Consider the following 23,985-nt stretch of genomic DNA (forward strand, 5'->3'; position numbering starts at 1 on the left):
GGTGGGGGAAGAACCCATCCACGACGTAACTGAAGAAACAAATTGATGAAGCATGCTGGTGCCATTTAGAGGAGGACAAGTGGCCACTCCCTGAGTGTTCATGATGACGCCGAACACAGGGAACTCCAAGCGCAGTTGCAAAAGGTGAATCAACACAGGTGGAAGAGGAACCAAACAGGCATAGGGGACGAATGGCTAAAGCCATGAACAGAGACAGTCAAATCAGTAGAGTTGAGAAGAGATAGAAGTCGAGAGATGAAGAAGTGGAATGATGAACCCTGAGAGGAGGACTGAACACAAAGAACAGTAAAGCAAAGCAGAAGGAGACAGAGGGCCGAGATGACCAAAGGTAGCATCGAGCACCAGAGAGCTTGAAGATTCAAGCCATCCCATAGAGGAATCTATCTGGACTGAGCATCACATTTGGCTCTCTCCATTGTATACCAGAAGGTCACAGAGCTGGTAGGAAGAAGAAGAGTCTGTGTACTCCAATGGCTTGGGGAATCCAAGAACCACCCTGCCAAGCAAACCTACTTCAGGAGAACTCACTTTGAGTCCCTATATTGTAATTTCTCTACTTAAAGACACAATAAAACAAGGCCACCATTGAAAGCTGGACCGGAGATGTAGCCCTGGAGAATAGGGTGAACTCCTTATTAAAATTGTTTGTGTCTTTATGATTGCTTACTGCATTTCTCTGTTGTATTTCCATTTTATTGTTTGTGTATTGGCAATCTGATCGATCCATTGTTTCAATAACACAGAACACACACCAGCACATGAGTCTGTAATACCTTTTGTTTAATAAATCTTTAACTGATGTCACTCATAGGGTGAATATCAGATCATTTTATTTTTTAGGAAAATCTACCATGCATTTCCAAGAGAGATTGCGCAGTTCTAGGAAGGACTAGGCAACTCAATAGCTCATGCACTAAACAACTTCTGAGAAAGAGGCTTCTGCACAATTTCTAGGATAAGTGGCTTTGGGATGCCTCTCATGCTCTACACAATTTCCCAACTGAAGGTTGTATGTCAGTTAGCTCTACGCAATTTTGGAGTTGAAGGCTCACTGTCAGCTTTGACTATTCAATTCTTGAGAGAAAGGTTGGTTGTCATCAAGGATTGCACATTTCTTTAAGACAAGCCTGGAACATGATGAAAATCATTTCAAGAGATTGACTTGTAAGATAGTAAATCGAGTAAGAAAACAAAATCCATGATGGAAAGGATGAGGCTCAATCAAAGCACAATTACTTGGATTAGTGCATGATGAGTTGTTGTGATTTAGGAGGGAGGCTCCAAAATGAAGTATATGAAAAAATTTGGAGGGTGGTTGTAGCCACTACAATAGGTTGTTATTTATACCACTATCATCATTGCAGAATATATCAATGCCATTGTTAGATTGATCACCATTGATTGTTTCTTGTGTCGACATCAAACACTCCTATGGTAAGTCTTTTTAGGATGATTCACTCTCAATTCCTCATTACCTTGTAAAGTGACTATGATTGTTACTTGGGTAATATTTCCATAACACCCGAACGAGATCATCTATTGAGTTAATTGGGGGGGGTTGTCATTGTCATGCTCGATACTTCTTGTCCACAAGCTTAAAATCATATGGGAAATTTAGGCTTGTAATAATAAATAACCACACTATCAAGTCAATAAATCATATAAGTCGAGTCACTCTGAAAAGTTGTTATCCAAGAAATATTCTCAACTTCCTATAAGTGGTATTGTTGAAAAACTTCTTAGGTGGACTTCTCCTATAGAATCTCAATAAGCTTTCATGAGAACTCTAGCATGATCAACTAGATGGACCTTTCAACTATTATCTGAGATGATTCATTTCAATACACATTAGATATCTCAAATGGTGGGCTCCTTCCTCATAAAACCTCTTTTTCATTTTGTTTATGATTCTTTGGGAAACCAAATGTGGAGAAGGAGACAACAATTTTTGAAGAAAAACAGAGAAACAAAGAGACTGTGTTTTTTAAAGAAATAAGCACAAAGTTTTTTTTTATTTCCTCCACCTAAAGGCTTGATTTCACCCTTGAATTTGAACCACTTCTTGCATATTGTGATATTCAATGGGGGTATGCATGGAACCTACCTCCTTAGCCTGAGAATCGTGCTAAAACTCGTGTTTTCTCCTTCAAAACAACTCACTGGCCCTCCTGTAGAAGACTGTTGTCCCTCCTCTAGAATCCCTGTAGGTGCTCCTATAGAACCTGTAAGTGCTCCTGTAGAAAACGCCGAGAGTAGGAATATGGGAGAGATTAATGGAGAACAATGTTTACGAGGTTGTGGGGGCACAAGGAGATTGCAGGAGTGGAGTTTCGAGGAGAGAATGAAGGAAAAGGTGGTGAGAGTGCTCGAGGAGGAATACTTATTACTTTTTATGGACATTTCTGGTGATGGAGGGTGAGATGGAAAAGTGTACGTTGGCCATATTCAGACCATTTGTCCCCACCTGCCTTGTCATCATGGTCCTTTCCTTGTAATCATCCCTCATGATTGCATCACAGTTCACATTTCCTCCACTTCTTGTCCTTGACATATTTCTTGAGTTGATTGTGCATACGTGTGGGTGACATCTTCAAATGATTGGAGTCAACTAGATGAAGGTGGCCAAGTTAACTGGCCACCTTTCTATTGTTCAACCTCAATCATCTCATTGTTGTTGCATGCCTTCTAATTACACAGACGCAAACAAAGGAGTGGGTTAGTTACTTACCTGAGATCTGAATGCATTTGTTGTGAGGTGTTGTGGCTCTCTCTCTCTATTGCATGCCTTTCTTTCTTTTGTTGCATGTTGTCTGCTTGCTGATGTGTGGTTGTGCCTTGTGTAGGTTCTTCTCTGGCCGTATTTGAGCTTCAGGTGTCTTCTTCAACCTTCATATTTGTACCCTCTTATTGTTGATGCTGGATTTTAATGGGATCAACTACTACAGGAATTCCTACAGGAGCTCCGGTAGCTGCTTCTCCCCTTGAAACTTCAGCTTCTTTTTGTGCTTGGAGCTGTGAGGATGATGCCAGAGATTTTGATAGATAGGTAGGCTTCAGGTGAGGTGGATGGTGATGTTTCCTTTCTTATTTTTTGTTTTTTCTTCTTTTCCTGAAAAACTATTTTTTCTGTGTTTTCCTTGGACAGGAAGAAGAATGATGCTTGGGATGTGATGCAGGATTGGAAATGATGGCAAGAAGGTTTGAAGACTATAGGAGGATTTATAGATTTTTTATGAAGCTTCCCTGTCCCTCAAACTGCCTTTTATATCCATTTCTGGCTCTCTGTAATTCCTACAGGAGCCTCCTGTAGAAAACACAAAGGCTCCTGTAGAAAACATAGTTTTTGAAAAAGAAGCACAGTGAGGTGAAAAAATGCCAATAATGATGGAGAAAGGTGTGGGAAGGTAGGATAGGTGTTGGTGTTGGTTTCAGGGCTCCCTTGGCACATTCTGCTGCTTGTAGTCCCCCTGCAAACCTGTAATGCAACTGAAAATTCATTTTTCTTTTTCTCCTTTTTTTTGAAAACAACTAGGGCGCGTCAGGGAGGTTTTCACCCTAATTGCCTACCCTGGGTGCCTCTAAGGGAGGTTTTCACCTAGGGATCTTATTTTTCTCTCTTCTTTTTTGACATCACTAGGCCGCCTCAGAAGAGGTTTTCAACCCAATGATGGGACTCAAGCGCCTCATGGAGGTTTTCACTTGAGTCCTTATTTTTTATTTTTTCTTTTTCTTTGGTGAGCGGGTGAAGTGGAGGCTAAGACATGCTCCACTACCATCATTATATTATTCAAATATTGAATGAACTCTCGCTTGGAGAGGGGTTCTTGTAGACTTTCAATTGATGTCCATTGACAAGCATGGGGATGGCTTCATCATCAATGGTTCTGATTAAAACTGAACCATTTTCATTGCATTTCTCCATACTGTAGGGTCCTAACCATCTTGTCCTTAGCCTGCCCTTGAAATATTTGTATCTTGAATCATAGAGTAGTGCCCAATCTCCCTCTTGGAATTGCTTCTCCTTGATATTTTTGTTGTGCCATATCTTTCTCTAAAGCTGAACTACCTCTGTATGGGGAAGGGCCTACATTCTGTGTTCATCCAATCCATTAAGTTGAAGTAATCTTTCTTTCTGTGCATCGTTGAGGTCTAGGTCGAGCTGAGCTGCCATCTTCAGGGTATTGAATTCAAATTTTATTGATAGCACAACCTTCTTCCCATAGACCAGTTCATAGGGTGTGAACCTTATAGTGGTCTTCCATGTTGTGTTGTAGGCGCAAGTGGCCTCAACTAATCTGTCCTCCCAGTCTTTTTTGCTGCTACTCACTACCTTTGTCAGGATCCCTTCCAATGCTCTGTTAGTTACCTCCACCTGCCCATTAGCTTGTGGATGGTAAGGGGTCAAAGTCATGTGCTTGGTTCTATGATGTGCGAGCATGTCTTCAATCAAATTGGAAGTAAAATGACTACCTTGATCTGTGACCAACTCTCTTGGATACCCAAACTTGTAGAATATGTTTTCTCTAAAAAATTCAGCTACTTTTTCTTTTGTCACTGCTTTGATTTCTTTTGTCTCTGCCCACTTTGTCAGGTAATCGATGCACACAATGATGTATTGTTTCTGCTTTGAAGGAGGGCTGATAGGCCCCAAAAAGTCCATGCCCCACTTCTCAAATGGCTCAAAGGTAACTTAAGGTTGCATGGGCATCTCATCCTTTGGAGTAGGTTTCCCCATCCTCTGACACCGATCACATTGGCTGGTATATTTCCTCACATCCTGATGAAGAGTGGGCCAGTAGTATCTTGCTTGCAGTATCTTGAAGGCAGTTCTTTTCGTTGCAAAATGACCGCCACAAGGCATGTCATGACAGGTTAGGAGGATGTCAAAGACTCCCTCCTCCCTGATACATCTTCTCAAGATCTAATCTGGGCCAAGTTTGAAGAGATTTCCCCCAATCCAAGTGAAAGGGCCTCTTTTCCTTACTATCTTGATTTTCTCTTTTGAGGACAGGTATGGTGAAAACTGTGCTGAAACCAAGTAGTTTGCTATATCAGCAAACCATGGAGAGAGTACTGAGATAGAAAATAGATGTTCATCTGGGATTTGGTCATCCACCATTCCTTCTTCATCTGTAGCCAAATTTATTCTAGACAAAAAGTCACCAACAACATTTTCTTTACCAGGCTTATCAATAATGGTCAAATCAAATTGTTGCAGTAAAAGAAACCATCTAATAATGCGAGCATTTACATCTGGTTTGTTCATTAAATATCTAATTACAGCATGATCAGTGTGCACAAAAGTTTGATAGCCTGTGATATAATGTCTGAAATTGTTTAAGGAATGCACGACAGCTAGGAGTTCCTTCTCAGTCACCGTATAGTTTAACTCTGCCTTTGACAAGTTTTTTCTTATAAAGTATATGGCATAAGGTAAATTTTCATAAATTTGTCCCAAGGCTGCTCCTATTGCTTTGTTCGAGGCGTCTATGTGAATGTGGAAAGGTAGGGCCCAGTTTGGGCCTCTCAGAATTGGAGCAGTCACGAGCTTGCTCTTCAAGGTATCTAGGGCTTCTTGACAGTTTTCCGACCATATAAACTCGACATCTTTACCTAAGAGGCTAAACAAAGGAGAGGCTAGCTTGTTGAAATATTTAATGAATCTCCAGTAATACCCAGCTAAGCTTAGGAAACTTCTGACATCTCTCACTTTTTGAGGAGGTGGAACCCTTTGGATGATGGCAATTTTGTTGGGGTCCACCTACAATCCCTATTGAGATATTGCATGCCCTAGAATGGTCCCTTCAGTGATAAAAAATTCACATTTTTATGGATTGAGGGACAGGTTCATATCAATACACTTGTCCATAACTTTTCCTATATTAGATAAGGCTTCCTGAAAGTGAGAGCCACAAGGATTAAGGTCATCCATGTATATCTCTACTGCATCATGAACTAATTCAGAAAATATACTCAGTACCGCTCTTTGGAAAGTGGCTAGAGCATTACACAAACCAAAAGGAAGGACCCAGTATGCAAAGGTACCCCAAGGACAAGTGAAGGTGGTCTTATCTTGGTCTTCTGGGCTGATTTGAATCTGATTGTACCCGCTAAACCCATCTAGGAAAGAGAAAAACTTTTTCCTTGCCAGACCGTCTAACACTTGATCTATGAAAGGTAAAGGAAAATGGTCCTTTTTAGTGGCTTTGTTCAATTCCCGATAGTCGACACAGATTCTCCACTTACCATTTTTCTTTGGCACTAGCACCAAAGGAGAGACCCATTCACTGTCAGAGATGGGATAGATGAATCCTGCATCAAGCAATTTTTGTAGTTCTTCCTTTGAGGCTACCTAACTAGCTTGCAATCCTCCTTGACGTATATATGATGAGTACATACAGAAGGGTGCACTCCCTTCATCTCCTTATAACTCTAGGTGAAGGCATCAAGGTGTTTTCTCAGCAAGCTACATAGTTCCTTCTCTTGGGAAGTCGATAGGGATGGATTGATTTTCAAGGTTCTTTCTAGGCCAAACTCTATATTCTCAACATGGAGAGGAGTAGATTCGGCCGCATAGAGATCAGTTGAGGGGTTGTTTTGGGTTTCTCCTACTATGTCCTCTAATGGTGATACACTGGGAGGTGGATTCTGAATCATATTTTCAATCATATCATCCTCATCTCGCGGTTTCCCCCCATAGTGATTTCTAATGCACAAAGTGGTGCAGAATAGACTTCATCCTCATCTTCCTCCTCCAACCAAAGAGGTAGATCATGTTATAACAAGGGTTGGGCAGGAGGATATAGGATTAACTGCTTGGACATATGCCCATTCTTTATGGTCATGTTCCCAGCTCGACAGTCGATGTAGGCATTGGCAGTAGCCAACCAGGGTCTTCCCACGATGAGAGGATACCCAGTGAGCTTCGTCTTTGGCTGAAGAATTAAGAAATCAGCAGGGTACTCCCAAGAATCAATGGAGACCATCACATCTTCCACAATCCCCTTAGGGGTCACGATGGAGTGGTCTGCAAGCTGTAGCACGGTCATGGTCTTCCTCAAGGAGCCCTGGAGGTTGAGTTTGAGCATTGTGTCCTTTGTCATCACATTAATGGCAGCTCCCAGATCAATCAAGGTGTGCGGGATCATGGTGCCATTGATGTGGACATCAACTATTGGGCTTCTAGGGTCCATATATTTTGGATAGATTACTGACCCCAACATTAGGTCGAACAGTTGCTCTATGACATTGATGGTTGGGGCATCTCTCTTGCACCTTCCTGGATGCCTAAAGTACTTCTCTTTGATCAACCTATTGTAGATAGGCACATCTTTTATGCTTGGAGAAGTGGTATCTTCACACATAAATGTTTCAATTATCCCAGGAGTTCAGTTTCTTCTGGGGTAGGCTGGACTGTTGCAGATAGTCTCTTAGGAAAGGGTGGATTTGCTTTAGGTTTGCTTTCCTCTTTATCTTCCTCAACCTTCCTGGGTGGAGGCTGGCTATCTGGGAGAACTTTCCCAGATCGCAAGTTAATTTCCTGAACCTCCACAACATAAGTTAGGCATGATGGTTCCCCACTATACACTTGCTAAGCCTATCTGTTGTTTGGGTTCGGATTTGGTTGGGGAGGCATTTGGGGTTGCTTTGGTGGAGCAGGAGGTAACAGTTGTGGTTGGGCAGGTGGTGGAGGCAAAGGAGTGGGAGGAGAGTTGTATTGGGGCCTCCACCCCTGATGAGATGCATTCCATTGAGGCTTCAGTTGAGCATAGGATTGAAATGAATGAGTGGCTGGTTGGGCATGATATGGAGATGTGAAGGACCAAGGAGGAGGTGTGGACCAGGAAGGATGAGCAAGGGGGCCCCAAGAAGGTATGGAAGTGACTTGGTTGGGGTTGTAGTATGCCTAAGATGTCCCTTGCATCCCCTACTGATATGGTGTAGGTCCATGCAGCCTCCTTTGGTTTATGTAATAAAGTTGTTCAGTGACTCCCTCAGCCCCTTGATATACATATTTAAGTCTGGGTAAGGAAGGGCACTTATCTATAGAATGATTTTCTTCACAGACTGAACAAACCTCTATAGAGTTCAATGGGCATTCATTCCTAGGATGCCTCCTGGTGCATCTAGAGCAAAAAATGGCCAAAGCCCTCTCTGCTTCCTCTTGTTTCCTTTTCATATGTAAGGTATCCATTTGCATGGCAAGAGTCTGCAACATCTCACTCTTGAAGTCTTCCAGCATGTTTCCAATTTCTACTGGCTATGGGTTGACTCCACCTACATTTCTTTCTGGCTGCTCTAGAATGGTTCCTACAAATAGTCTTTATGTCCTCATAGGATAGTTGGTAGATGTCTCCCCCGACCAGTAGATGGAGGGTGTCTAACAGATCTTCCTGAGTTCCCCTTAGCAGGACCAGCTTCAGAGACTCAGGGTCAAGTGTACACCGACCCTTTTGTAACTGAGCTGGAACCTCTCTTCATAGTCCTCCAGGGACTCATTACTTCCTATGGTCATTCAGAAAATTTCTTCTTTAGTATCTTTGGACCTACAATAGTCTTGATACTTGTTGTTAAAGGCTTGTTGCATTTGAGCCCAAGTTGTGATGCTATTGCTAGGTAATCCCATGAACCAGTGTAGTGATGCATTCTTGAGAGTAGAAGGGAACAATTTCAACTTTTTCTCATCTTCTGCATAGTCATAGGTTCGACAGATTAGCAGTTGCTGGGTCCCAGCCTTGTCTTCCTAGCCTCCTCATTCCCCTTTGGTTAGGTCTTAGGGTTTCTATCTTCCCTCTCCTCAATTTCTGTTCTTGGCGGGTGTGTCTTGGAATGCAGGAGGTAGTAATTTGGTATTAGGAGTTTCGGGCCAATTATGGCTTTAATCCTATCCGAGGGGGTAATTTAAAATTGGATTAGATTCCTTGCATGGTTTTTTAACCTAGTTATTTCCTTTAACTGAATTCATATGTATTTAATTAAAATAAATTTTTTTAAACCTTGTAAGTAAATAATTTTAGTAATAAATATTGATTGTTTAATGGATATAAATTACTAGGTTAGATTAACATGTACTTTAATTATGGTATTTACTTAACTAGAATACTATTTATAAGATAAAAATTATTAAGTAAATATAGAATATTTAATAAACATAATTAGTGTATGAACTTATCATAAAAATGTTTTAATGTTAAAGGAGATCTAGTTCACCTTTGGACCCTGAATTTTAATAATTATTACACAGTTACCCATTGTAACTATATTATAAGAATATTAGTAATTTAATACTAGATTTATTATATCTAAATAATAATAAATTTAGGTTATTTGAAGATTTAATTTAATTTACCTTATTTATAATGACCAATATTTCTAGTTTACCTTTGGACCCTTTGATTTACACAATTATTATTAAATTAGTACACACTTACCGATTGTAACTAAATTCTAGGAATAATAGTAATTTAATACTATTTAATTATATTTAAATAATTTGGGGATAATATTAAATATAGGTTATTTAATAAATATGATGATATAATGACCATTATATTGATTACTCAATTAACTAATAATAATTAATTATATGCTTCTATTAATAAAAATCAAGGGTTTGACTTTGATCCTCAGGTCAAAATTAGCCGTTGCAATATAGCCGTTGGAGTCTCTGCACACTCTATTTAATCAAGCTTAGCCTGATCAGTTCTTCAACTTGTCCTGACGATGAACCACACTGGTTGGTTCGAAACGCGTCGACAAAAGATTGATTATGTGATTTTGCCGAAGATATCCAGACAATGTTATGGATCACAGAAGTCTAAATTCCTAGATAACAACAAACTCAAACAAAAAGGTGTCAAGATCTTCTGTAGTCAGACCATGGAAATGAGGTAGGGCGGAAGGGCTTATATTCTTCATTTTTGTGTCCCCATTGGTCTCTCGAATGGGAAATGTACCCTCTATTCTCTCTCCATTCCCCCTAGCATTTCTGTCTTTAGCCATTGGCTTCAAAGGAATGTTTTCTTCTTCTTCTTCCCCTATAGGTTCTTCAAATATGTCTTGTTGTTCACCTAAGGGTTCTTCTTGATCATAGCCACTGAAGAAGAGAGAAGGTTGGTTGTGTGAAGCAGTGGGGGTGTTGGGAAAAAATTTTCCTGAGTTATCTCTATTCCTACGAGGCATGAAAGGAAATTTTTTGGTTGGTTTTTGTTTTTTCCCACACTGATAGTACCTGCAAAACTCAAATTGATTGAACAAAACAACTTGCAACTAACTGAAATGAACTTGCTGAAATGAAATTTGCAGAACTTGAAAGGAAAGGAAATGACTAGTTTACTCTTGCTGAAATGAAATTTGTAGGATTGAAAAGGAAAGCAAGGAAATGTAGAACTTGAAAGGAAAGGAAATGACTAGTTTACTCTTGCTGAAATAAACTATTAATAGAATGTTGCAATAGAAAATAGAAGAAAGCAGTAATCACAGAATACTCTGAAGCTTCCCTAGCAACGGTGCCAAAAAGATGATGAGCACCAGTATTGCAACAATAATGCTGCAACTCCTGGGCTGCCTACTTTACTCTTATCAACCCGGTAGTTCGTAACAAACTTGGAAGTGACGGTGCTGTATGCATAAGTACTAGTTCTTACTGCAAGTTGTCACTTGGTCAACCGGTGCAAGATCACTAGGATCTCAAGCCAACTTCTATGGATTCCAGAAGAAGCTCTACATGTGCTGAAAGGAGAGAAAGACTACTCTACAAATACTACTCTAACTGCAGAAAGGAGAAAGACTAAAATGTAAATCAAACCAAGTAAATCTTAATTAACCAACTAATCCTACTTTTGCATAAAGCACTATGAAAACCATGAAAAGAATTCCATTACCTACTCAAGGAAGTAAACAACATCTAACTAAGTTATTTTTAGAAGTAAATGAGCAAAAAACATCTTTTTGGATTTTTTATGTGAATTTGACATGCATGTAATTTATTGTTTGTGAATGTGGCAGTGAATAGTTGGCATTGGAGGGTGGTTTTGGGGCTTGAGAGGATGTAGGATGGTGTGGATAGGTCCTAGGAGGTCTCAGGTGGCCTTTTGGAGGCTTTTCCCACACTCGGCCTTCAAAAGAAAGCCTACAGGAAAATCTACAGGAGGACATAGGAAATCTACAGGATGAAAAACAACATTCTACAGGTGGCCTACATGAGGAGGCTGAGAGTGATTTTGGATATTTTGAGGGTGTGAGAGTGGGTGGAAAAGGTGGATGAGGGTTGGAATGAGGTGTTAGGATGCCTAGGGTCTACCAAGAATCATCAGGAGAGAGAAAGATGATTGGATGTACTCAAGGAGAGAGGAATAAATTCTATGGAAAATGCAGGAAACTAAAGCAGAATTGAGGGGAGACTTGGGTGACCTGTAGGGCACGAATCATATGGAGGATGGAATGGCTGCTAGGCTGGCCTACTGCTGGAAGAGATCTGCTACATAAACAACTAACAGTCAACAAATAAGATCAAGCAAGCAATGAAAGAAGTGCATCTAGGAAAACAAGTCTCGCAACAAAATAGTCCAAACTATGATCTATGAAAGTAAATGCTGAGGAATGCTGCAAGAAAGGAAAGCATGAAAGAAGACTATTGTAAATAAATAAGTGAGCATGATGAAGAAATTTTGAAGCAAAGCAAACTAGACTATTAACCAACTAAAGAGCTGCAAACACTAGAAGTCCTATGAATGAGGAAAATCTGTGTTTTTGGGGCAGCAAGAGGGTCTCTGCCTCAAATCATGGTCCCAAAGGGAGGAAGTGAGGCCAAGACACTATTGATAGCCTTTTGAATTTTCTCTTTATGACTGCTTAACCTACTATAGAAAGCACAAATGGAAGCAAACTACTGAATCATCAAAAACAACCTATTCTTAACCATAAAAGAAATGCATCTAATAACAACCTAATCTACAAACTGAAATAACACATACAAATATAAGTAAAGAGGAGCTTGGCTACTTGGATTGGGCCCTAACCCAAGAGCTTCATCCCTCTGAGGTAACTCAGTGCTAGCTCAAAAAGGATTCCATCTTTATTTCCAAAACAATAACAGGATTACATGGAACTGTCAAAATAATAAGCTCAAAGTTGAGCAGAGTTTACATAAGCAAAAGTACAACAAAAATCCAACAAAAATCCAACCCTAGTGAGCCCCTAGGCCTCTCTACTTATACAATTGAAGCTACCAACAACTTCCTTGAAATCAGGGAGGCTTGGCTCCCAAAACTTGAGATAATCATCAGTCATCCTCCACTTGCTTGGCTGCCTTCTAATGCATGACTTGGCTGCTTGTACTCAGAGCCGAATGAAGGGGAATTCGAAGTGAGGAGTAATAAATGAGGGGGATTCCCTCCTATAAGTCCTCTTCTTTTTCCACTTCGAGTTATTGCTACCATTTGTCCACTGGATCCTTGACTTTGACCTCAAAAATCATCAATAATCTGCATTAAACACATGTTAGACCACATGGCATCATAACTAACTCAACTCACTCTATAAGCATAAATATAATCAGAAAATCATACAATAAGCTAAGAGAATGGTTGATTTGACTAGGTTAGGAGGTAAAATGAGCCCATATAATTACCCATTTATGAGGCTCATCAATAATGATGATAATGAAGATGAAAATGAATCAACTGAATATTCACTCATGGGTAAAATTGAAAGTAATCATTCTAAAGAGAAAACAAATTAAAATATGATGGCCCTGGAAGCAGAAGAATAAGGAAATTAAAAAACAATGGATAGTTAAGGTGTACCTATTCTAAGTAATGATAATTATCAACAATGGAAAGAAAAGATGAAGTCTAATCTAATGAACCTTGATGTTTGGTATTTAGTATGAAATGGATCCACCAAAGTTCCTACATCAGTTGAAGAGCTAAAAAAGAACATTAAGGCATTAAGTGACATCATTAATAGTAGACCTAATTCAACATTAAATAGGGTTATGCATTATGCAACTACAAAGGAAGTATGGGATAGGCGAGAGGCAATCCATGAAGGAAAACCAAAGGAAGGTTGTTCATCAAGAAAACTATCAGGTAATCTTATTTCTAATAATTTTTCAAAATATGTACATGATGATAAAACAAACTTTGTTATGTCAGATGCAGTTACTGATTGAGAAGAAGAAAAGTTAGAAGAAATATTTTATCTTAGAAGAAAACTTGATCTTGACTTGAAAAATATTATTAATCTTAAAGATAAGTTGCAGGCATATGATAACAGGGATCATATTAAATTAGTAAATCTTGATGTAGAATATAAATAATATTGTGAATGTCTTGAAGCTAAGATTGTTTCTCTAAGGGAAGATCTTGTAAAATCAGAGAAGTGAAATGAAGAGCTACTTCAAGAATTTGTAGAATAAGAGAATGGACTGAAGGAAGAGATTCTCAAATTAAAGGAGAAAGTGGATGAAGGAAGAAATATTGAAGAAGGAATGAAGAAGTAGTATCTAGAAAAGGAAGAGAAATACCAAAGAGTGGAGTTTGAGGTAAACAATCTAAAAGGTAAATTAGAAGAAAATGACAAAAATTTGAGATTTCAAGGTAGCACTAATATTTTCGATAATATTCTTAGTATTCAAAGGACTCCCACCATAAAATATGGTCTTGGTTTTCATGAAACTATAAAAGGAGAATCTAGTTCATAGGCTTGTACAAGGATCCTGAAAGATAACATTGTGAAGTATGAAATTCATGTCAAAGAGATAAGAAATGAACCATATAAACATCTAAACAAGATGAATTTTCAAAAGAAATCATTTTCTCCTAATAATAGAGACTTTAATAAATTCTCTCCTCTGATCAATAATGTTAAATGTTTTATATGTCATAATTATGGACATGTTGCAGCCAATTGCATAAGTAGATTGTTTCGATCTCAAGCAAATTACTGCTTCACAGAAAGATCATAAGCTCCTAGGTACTCAAGTTTATTTAAGGGATGTTTTTTTTCTTGCAACATATTTGGTCACAAAGCTATTGATTGCACTAGAAGGAATATGAAAAAATATTATGATTCCTCTACTTCCTTTTCTAGTCATATCAGATGTTATGATTGTAACAAATTTGGGCAGGTAGCAAAAGAATGCAAGAAAAAATCAATGAATCTCCAAATACAACATGGAAAGAAATTAGATAATGTAAAAAGACCTGAGAAATATGGATCCAACAACATTTCTCATAATAAGCAGAAATAAGAAGAACATATAAGGTGTGGTATTTCTCTCTGCTCATTTGAAGATGAAGATGAATGGTACATAGAAAGAAGATGCTCTCATCGCATGACTGGAGATAAGAGTAAGATGGAGTCTCTCAGGAAAAATTAAGATGGTAAGGTTATTATTGGAAATAGTACTCGAGAAAAAGTTCTCGCAAAAAGTAGAGCCAAAATTAATAAACATAGAAGAGTCTCTGAAACTTTATTAGTTCAAGGACTAAAGTAGAATATTCTAAGTGTAGTTCAAATGGCTGATAAAGGAAATGTAATTGTGTTTACATCAACCAAATGCAAGGTTATAGATGAAGAAACTAGAAAGGTCATAGCAAGAGGATGTAGAAATACAGAAAAATTATACGTGTTTAAAGAACTAAATTCTTGCAGAAATGAGGAGGATTCATACTCAGAGTAAAAGAAGATGGTCTCTACTACATTACATTGTTCTTAAAAGAACATTTCTCATAGTGACTACATAAGTGATATGAGGTACATAACCTCATGAAGAGCAGGAGATGATTATCAGGTCCTCAGGATCAGGGATGTATGATCTCACGGGGGGCTATACAAATACTTTGATCATGATTCACATATTTATTTCATATTCATGTTTCTTATATTACTAATAGTGCATATGATTTAGTACAATCTCAAGGGGATTTGTGGTTATGAAAATTCAAAATTTTACTTTCTATACGTGGATCTCATGAAGGACAAAAGCATATATATACGAGTTTTTGATCTAGACAGTCACATATGTTTATCTAAGATGAAGAAAAAGTGGGACCGACTCAGAGAGAGGTTCTGATATGCTTCAGTCAATTATCATTTGGCTTTGTAGTTCTAAAATAGGTTGGTTACAATATGTTGATTCTCAGATACTACTTAGAAGTAGTATTAGCTTATGATGGTTTATGAGTTGTTGCAATATAACATTTCTGCTTTGGTTCTTTTGATGGATTTATTGTTTTATGAAGATGCATATGATCAGACATGATAGTGAATAACTGGCACAAGAGAATTTTCTATGCTTCATTGTTTGCATTATGATTTATTTAGCATTCCTAATTGCATAATGGTGTTCATCAAAAGTATATATCATCAGTGATGTTGTTAAAGACACATATGATATACTGCTTAAGTTGCACTTAGTAAAGTTGATTCTACATAATACACTTGGTGAAGAAGATGTGCATGCTATGGTTGATGACTCATTACTGGTTGACATTTATATGATGTTGTCATTATGTCTTATATGATGCACAAGGTGAATATGGTAAAATTTTGGATAATACCTATATGTTGCTTGAGATGCATAGTTGTTATGATGCTGCTGATTAGATTTGTGATTCTCTTTACTTGCACCTGGTATTGATGCATGCACATGATGTGCTACATTGCTTGAGGATTGTGGTTCTTCGTATACAAAGCATGTTGATCTTGATGATATAAGATGAAGGAGATGGGAGACTAACATAGCTTGATTGTACAATCTCATGCTATGATTGGTTGATGATGATGAATTCTTACATATTGTTATCTCTATGTCATGGGATATCAATACATTGTAGATAGGAATATTATGGATGATCACTTGAGTTTCCTATGGTGCGATGATTCTTCTTGATACATTTTATTGATGTTGAAAGTTATCCTTTGATAGATGCATATGATGACATCATGATACAAGAGAATGATATTATTGCGTATGAGGAAAAAGTTACATGAATATAAGAGGACGGTTATCGATATACTAGTGCTACAACTATTGGGTGAGGCTTGGAGACATTGCATATTTAGTCACATATTGATGCTTAAAATATTTGGTCACATGGTGATGCTCATGAAGATTGATGCTACTTTGTCCTATCTTACTTTATGATGATATTATTGGTTCTCACATATGTTGTTGATGCATGAAGAGATATGTTGTTGTGTTGCAAAATATTTATGTCTTTGATGAACATGGATTGAGGTTCCTCCTACAAAGGGAAAGAGAAACTTGACCTTGATGAGGTCAAGGGGATGAGTTGATAACAGATCTCTAAAAAACAATCTTATGTTGTTGCTACAATTTGGTAATGCTATTGAAGATACATGGTCTTATATTTCATATTGATGATGAGGATGTGCATGCTGCTATTCATATTGTTGATATCTATCCTATCATGACTATTATGGTCTTGCTACTGCATGGTTGACGTCCTTGTCTTTTGGTATAAATGTCATATCTGTCTCTTGATGTAAAGTTCATGTATAAACCCATGATGTGATAATTGTAATATTTAGTAATGTTTGGATTATTGGCGTCAAGTCAATTATGTATGTAATCCCATTATTTTGGGCATTTGATGTAATTTTGAGTCAAATATGTAACCCCACTATGTTGGGTGATTGATGTAAGAATGAGTCCTTGGTGATAGGAAAATTCATATTTGGTTGAGTCATAGAGTCATGTACTTCATTGAAAATCTTCCAGAAGATTCAACATATGTTTAGGGGAAGCATGGTCAATATATAGTGTTCATATTCAGCAGATCAAATCTACAATGCTTGTCTCTACACAAGGGCAGAGAAGTCTTCTTTCAACATTGTTCAGCCCTTTGCCCTTGATGTCAAATGGGGAGAGTAGCTTGGTGTTTGGAGAAGAATTCTTGGAGAGAATATTTGTATGTTGACATATGTGTTTACAACTGTCTACAAAGGTATATATAAGTGGTGGTAACCAAACACCAAAGCGCTTGCCATCAAGTCCAAAGGGGGCAATTGTTGACATTATGAATAATGTTTTGTCCTTGATGGAAACCTACTTGATAAAGATTTCAAGATGATGGTTATGCATACGATACATGTGTGAAGGACAAAGGAATATTAGATCAAAGACATAAGGATGATAAAGGTGAAGTTTAGGAAAGTATACACGGGTCTTATGAAGAAAATCCGTGTACATTCATTGGTATGATGAAGATAAGTTGCCTACAGTTTTCGCACCATGGTATTATGAATACCAGGGGTCTTCACCATGGTATTGGCCAATAGTAATGAGCGTGACAATGAATATTTGATCCCATCAAAGAATACCATCGACATTACGAAGGAATTTTCCTAATGTATTGGCTAAGGCTTATATTATGTAAGGAGATGGAGATCACGTTCTAGAGTGTGCATATGATGGATTATTTATGAATGAATTGATCTAAAATAGGAGTGCACCAGGAAGAATGAATATGGATTAGATCTAATAGATTTAAAATGAATACCTATTGAATAATTTGTTTATGGTTTGATAGATCTATGATGATGATATTATGATGTGTATTTGTAATAGTTTGTATGCAAAGATTTGGGTTTTACGGATGTTAATTGTGAAACAAAGGTATGACTCAATGATTATAGATATGTATTCAATTTTTCCATTGAGAATTCATGTACATATGAAGATCTACTTCTGGGTAGTCACGTATATATTTTTCAGTATGGACAGATTTGTACGTAAATGTGGTGAATGATAAGTGTGTACATACAAGAATAGTCTTTATAAGAGTCGCGTACGTTTACTTGGGTTTTCTAGTATGAACTATTAATGATGTTTGATCAGTTTTTTTTTTGTTTTCTCCTATCTGTCGATGATGTCTCTCTCATGATAATCTATGGTTGGGTTGAATTATTGGCTAGGGATGATGCTACTATGTGGTTATTTGTCTCTGGTTTAGTGATTTGTGATGGGTTCAGTATGTGATTCATTGATTGGTTGAGTGTGAAAGTGATTTAGACTTAGTTCCAATATTTTGAGATATGTGTGGAGTACCAAAAAGGTATGCTTTTAATGATCATTTCAATAGCTTTTCAGTAGAATTTGTAAACCTTTTTGCATCATGAATCTGGAAAACAATAAAGAATTATAACAAAACATGTGAATTAATATACAAGACTTAATCACTGATAATTGTTATTCTTCTGTGCAGGAAAGGGTGAAAACGAAGAGTTCCCATTCCAAAGGAAAAGATAAAGACGAGATAACTGCTGTCCCTTTGAAGGGAAACCAAATGCAAACAAGGCTAAGTAGATCAAAGCAAATTGGCCCGGAAAGGAGGAGAAGACACCAGCTCGGCGGAAAAGAAAAGAAAAGATTAAGGACTGATAGTTTGACGAATCCCTCAGGATCTTTGATCCTGAGGGATCGCTGCTTTATTTATCTTGTTACTTAGACATCTCCGCCGTCACCTTTATATAAAGGGACAACACTGTTAACCTGGGGGGGATATATACTTTTATGTAATTTTCTATAAAAGATCAACTTTGATCATCGAGTCTCGTTGAGAACTAGTTCATTGTACTTTTGTCTTATGTGTTAATATAAACTTGGTGATTACCGTATCTCTGCATCTGGATTAACTCAAAGCGGTGTACCCTTGAGGCTAAGGGCCCAGCCCCGGAGGACACTTGCTTCTGTACCACTACAATTTGACTTCTACGTGGTTTGCTTATTGTTGTTATCTGGTAATCTGATATGCTTTATGAATTTCCATTACATGCTCTATTAAGATTAATCCATTGAGGTTTTTACAGATAGAATTGTGTATTGACTCTACATTATATTACTGATCCTTTCAGAGTTGATTGAATGATTATTAGTCTTGGCCGAATATTATTACTGTTTCGTTAAAGAGCTCTTGTACTGAACATTTACATCATAGATTCATTCGAAGTTGTATTCAGAAATAACGCTGTTAAATTAAGATTGATCAGATTACTGTTTCAGAGTGTTACGTGTGTATGATCTATTGGCGCTGTTCCATAACTTATCGATAGTTAGTGCTGTTCCATTAGTGAGTTCTGCTTGATTTGCCTTAAGAGTGAGAGATTGATATTTGATTGTGAAGAGTGCATTTGGGTTAATAGATTAAGTTTGGTTATGACTCACGAGACTTAGTTGTTTGATTGCTGTTCCATTTTAATATTGCTGTCCCATTTTATTATTGCTGTTCCATTCCAGATTTCCCGTTCAATTCTTTATTTGCTGTTCCATTTTGCTATTTGATGTTCCATTTACTTGCATTTGTTATTTTGGTGTGAGAGACGATCCAAGGCTGTAGTGAGCCTCGGCATTCACTGCCTCGCTCCCAGACCCGTGATCCATGCTCTAATTTATTTTCCATCAGTTTCCAAAGGGATGGGCTATTGCTGCCAAACCCTTGACTGGTAAGTTGCTTGGTTTTCTGAATGTGTGATTTTCCTTGCTTTTATTTCCTTTCCGTCAGTTTCCAAAGGGATAGGTTATCGTCACCAAACCCTTGAATGATCAGTTGCCTAGTTTTAAGAGTGTGTGCTTTAGTCATTTGAAGTAATTCAGTTATAGGCAAGCATCCGTTTACTCTTGTATTTTTAAGAACACTGTACTACTAGCATTACTCTGACAAATAGCCTCGGATTGAGTCACTCTTTGTAATAACCAAACGCTCCCGGATTGACATACTAATGTGAGATAACTAGAGGTGAAAGAGACCCTTTTTATAGCTCCACATTTTGGCACCGTTGCCGGGGAAAAGAGTGTAGCCATTTGTTTTTTCAGAGTAGTGTACGAACCTACTAGGGAAGAGTTGGATTTTAAAAACGGAAGGTAAGAACCTGCGTGCGGAGCATGTAAAAGCCCTGCTCCACTGTCCACTTTCCTAACAGATTTGTTTTTGCTTTGTTTGAATAGTAGTTCATTTGAGTGCATGACTAAGCAGAAAAAAATAGAAAAGAATATCAAACCTCCATCCAAACCCAAAAAAGCTAAGGGGCCGGTGACCCTTGGCCGAACGACCTTCATAGACGAAATCTATAAGAAAACAGAATCTCAGCCATCAGTAGGCCCTAGGAAAATCATTTCTAAATAGCCTACTACTTCCCTTGAGGCCACAGGATCACCATCTGTAGCCTTTGCTGAGGTGCATAGTCAAACTGAAGAACAGGACTTTCAAGAAATTGAAAATTCTACTCCAGAAATATTGCAGGAAGGGAATTTCAGCAACTTTTGTGAAGGAGAAGGAGAAATAGGGGAAATCGAGGAACCAAAATCTCCTATTGAAACAAATCAGCCATTAAATAGCTCGGATAAGGGGAGTGCTGCAAAAATCATTGTTGAAGGAATCCAATCTCCTCAGACATCAGGTATTCTCATTATCCCAGATAAGGGAAGTGCTATTAAAACTACCCCAACCGTTCCCTCTCAACCTAGGAATACCCTCCTAGATATCCCAGAAGGTTATTGGCATATATTCGATCCTATGGCTCAGAACCAGCCAAATGCTCAAACCTCTACATTACAATATCCTATAGTGGATTCTGCTGCAAATGCGCCCATGAAAGCTATCCCTCTTCAACATATCCCTACATTTCACGGTCTCACATCAGAAGATCCAGATGCATTTTTATTCGAATTCGATGTGTTATGCAGGGGATATGATTACACCACCGATCCCCAAAAATTGAAACTATTTCCCTCTACATTAAAAGGGGATGCTTTAAGATGGTTCATGGGATTAGGTGGTGGGGTTATCAACAATTGGGATCAAATGAAAGAATCCTTCCTAAAGAAATATCAGGATTATTGTAGGTCCAGAGAATTAAAAGACGAAATATTTCAAATGACAGCCAAACCGAATGAGACATTAGAGGAATATGTGGAATGCTTTCAGTACAATCTACAAAGATCCCCTTATGCATCACTACCTTTACCTGATAATGTATTAAAAACTGCATTGATAAGAAGAATGAAGGAACAATGGATAGAAACATTAAATATCATGGGAAAAGGGGATATTTATCAAGAGAATTTTGCTGACATCATTGACTTATGTATCAGGAGTTCGAGAGGTAGCACAAGAATAAAACCGGCAGAATATGATCGGTTTGAAAGAGATAACAAAGTATCAACTGAAGGAGTAACACATATAGAAATTGGAAATTTATTAGAAAATTTTAAAACTGATATTCTAGGGACACTAACTACACAACTTGATATTGTGCAGGCTAAACAGAAGCAGATGGAGGCAGAACAGAATTTGGCGATCTTCTACCCCCGATGCAGAAAAAAACATAGCCACAGAGAATGTCCGTTGGATACAGTCCAAACATGTGCCATCTGTACAAAATATCACCTTACAGAGAGCTGCCCCTCACTTCCTGGATTGAAAGCGGTATATAAGGAAGTGGAAGAAGAACCAGAATCAGTGTACTTGATCAACCAGCGTCACCAGTGGCAGCCGAGACAATCTGGTATGTTTCCATACCCAACCTCTTCTTTTCAGCCTCCACAGTATAATGCTCAACAATATAGTATGTGGCAAAATCAATCTCAACCCCCATTTTCAAACTGGTCACCACAATCGTTTCCTTCTTCAAACCCATGGCTGAATCAGACAAGCCAATCTGGTTGGCCTAATTTTCCTTACACTCCACCATATTGGCAAAATGGCCCATATCCTCCACAATGGACTCCTTCTACTTCACAAAGTTCACCCTGGCAGACAAACTGGCAAAGACCGATGCGCCAACCAGCAAGAACTATTCCGCTCCCTCAACCTACTCTGCCAGCCTTACAACAAAATCCCCAATCTAATTTGAGACCGCAACTCCCAGCTCAATCCAATCCCAATCCAAATAACAGACCGGTCCAATCTCTCCAAATCGTCGAATCACCAGAAATAGGACCCGATCTGAAGGAGTACAATGATCTTCAGTTAAGATCTGGACGTATAATTGGAACTAAGGGAGATAAAACAGTTCATATTGAAGATCAGTTACCTAGAGAACATCAGTCACAACAAGAGGATGTAAACAAGCATCAAATTTATAATCAAGCAACCACATCCTCTCCTCCATTCCCAGAACGATTGGTCATCCCTCGACCCATACAATATCCCAACTTTGACACTCTGGGAGAATTACAAAATCTGTACATAAAAATCCCATTCCTCCAAGCCATTCAAGACATTCCTATATATGCAAAAACTATCAAAGAGTTGTGCATCAAGAAACCGAGGAGGAATACAACAACTAATCCAAGGGTCCAAGTAGTTGGTATTTTATCTAATTTACTGTCCGAGAAAGAAACACCCATTAAATATGAAGACCCAGGAAATCCAATTGTAACCGTTCAAACTTATGGTCAGACTCTGTCTAATGCCTTAGTTGATCTAGGAGCCGCAATTAATATTTTAACAACCGCTACTTGCCAAAAGCTTGGCATTACATCTGTAGAACCCACTTCTACTCTGTTAGAACTAGTTGACCGATCTGTGGTGAGACCAGAGGGTACTCTACATGATGTCATGGTCTCTGTAGACTCCTGGTAATATCCAACCGATTTCCTGATAATCAATCCAAAAACCCGACTTGATGGACACCCGCTAATTCTAGGAAGACCTTGGCTCACCACTGTCGATGCTTACATTGGTTGTCGGCAGGGAAATATGACTATAACCAGAGGACCGAATATCAAAAATTTAGTTTTATATCCTCTAGCACAACCAAGTGCCACAATAATCAAAACTAATAAACACCCTGTATCATACCTTATTGATAACATTAGATCTCCACACTTGATTTTAAAGATCAAACAGAAGATGATGTCATTAATAATTTCATCAGTCAAACTAAATCTAGATCCCGCACACAGTGTCACATGATAGAAGCAGCATTTGATAATGAATTAGAAGAAGATCCTCTGAAAGATACGCATGACAAAACGATACCTGTTACTTCTATTACAAATAGTAAAATTGTGGAAATTGAACCGGGAAAAACTTTAAACATCAATGCCAATCTCACACTTGAACAAGAAACGAAGCTCATCCATCTGTTAACAAAATATCAAGAAGCATTTGCATGGGATTACCCTGATATGAAAGGAATTGATCCCCAATTATGTACACATCACATTTATATAGAAAAAGATGCCAGACCTGTTCGTCAGCCGCAAAGAAGACTTAATCCTCATCTAAAGGATGTGGTAAAAGTTGAACTTCAGAAACTTTTAGATGTCAATTTTATCTATCCTATTTTTGATAGTAAATGGGTCTCTCCGCTTGTGGTGGTACCAAAAAAGAATGGAAAATGGAGAATTTGTGTGGATTACAGGGAACTAAATAAAGCAACACAAAAAGATAATTTTCCTCTCCCATTCATAGACCAAGTATTAGATACTTTAGCAGGAAATAAATTCTTTTCTTTCCTGGATGGCTTCAGTGGATACAATCAGATTCAGATTGCCCCTGAAGACCAGGACAAAACTACTTTTACTTGTCCTTGGGGAACATTTGCCTATCGAGTTCTACCCTTTGGCCTATGTAATGCTCCTGCCACATTCCAAAGGGCTATCCTTAGCATTTTTGCAGATTTAATAAATGATGGACTTGAAGTATATATGGATGATTTTACACCATATGGAGATGATTTTGATCCAGCATTAGACACCCTAGAAAAAGTCCTACAGCGCTGCATTGCTACCAGGCTTTGCTTAAGCCACAAAAAATGCTACATGATGATGACCGAAGGACTTATCCTAGGACACTATGTTTCAGCAGCCGACATTCAGGTAGACCCGGCCAAAATTCAAATACTTTTGCTTATTCCCACTCCTACTACTCAAACAAAGGTACGCAGCTTTCTTGGATTTTCTGGTTATTATAGACGATTTATAGAACA

This window comes from Pinus tabuliformis, chromosome J (assembly GCF_031772625.1).
Source record: "Pinus tabuliformis cultivar Carrire ecotype Pingquan chromosome J, CPIR1, whole genome shotgun sequence".
NCBI lineage: Eukaryota > Viridiplantae > Streptophyta > Pinopsida > Pinales > Pinaceae > Pinus > Pinus tabuliformis.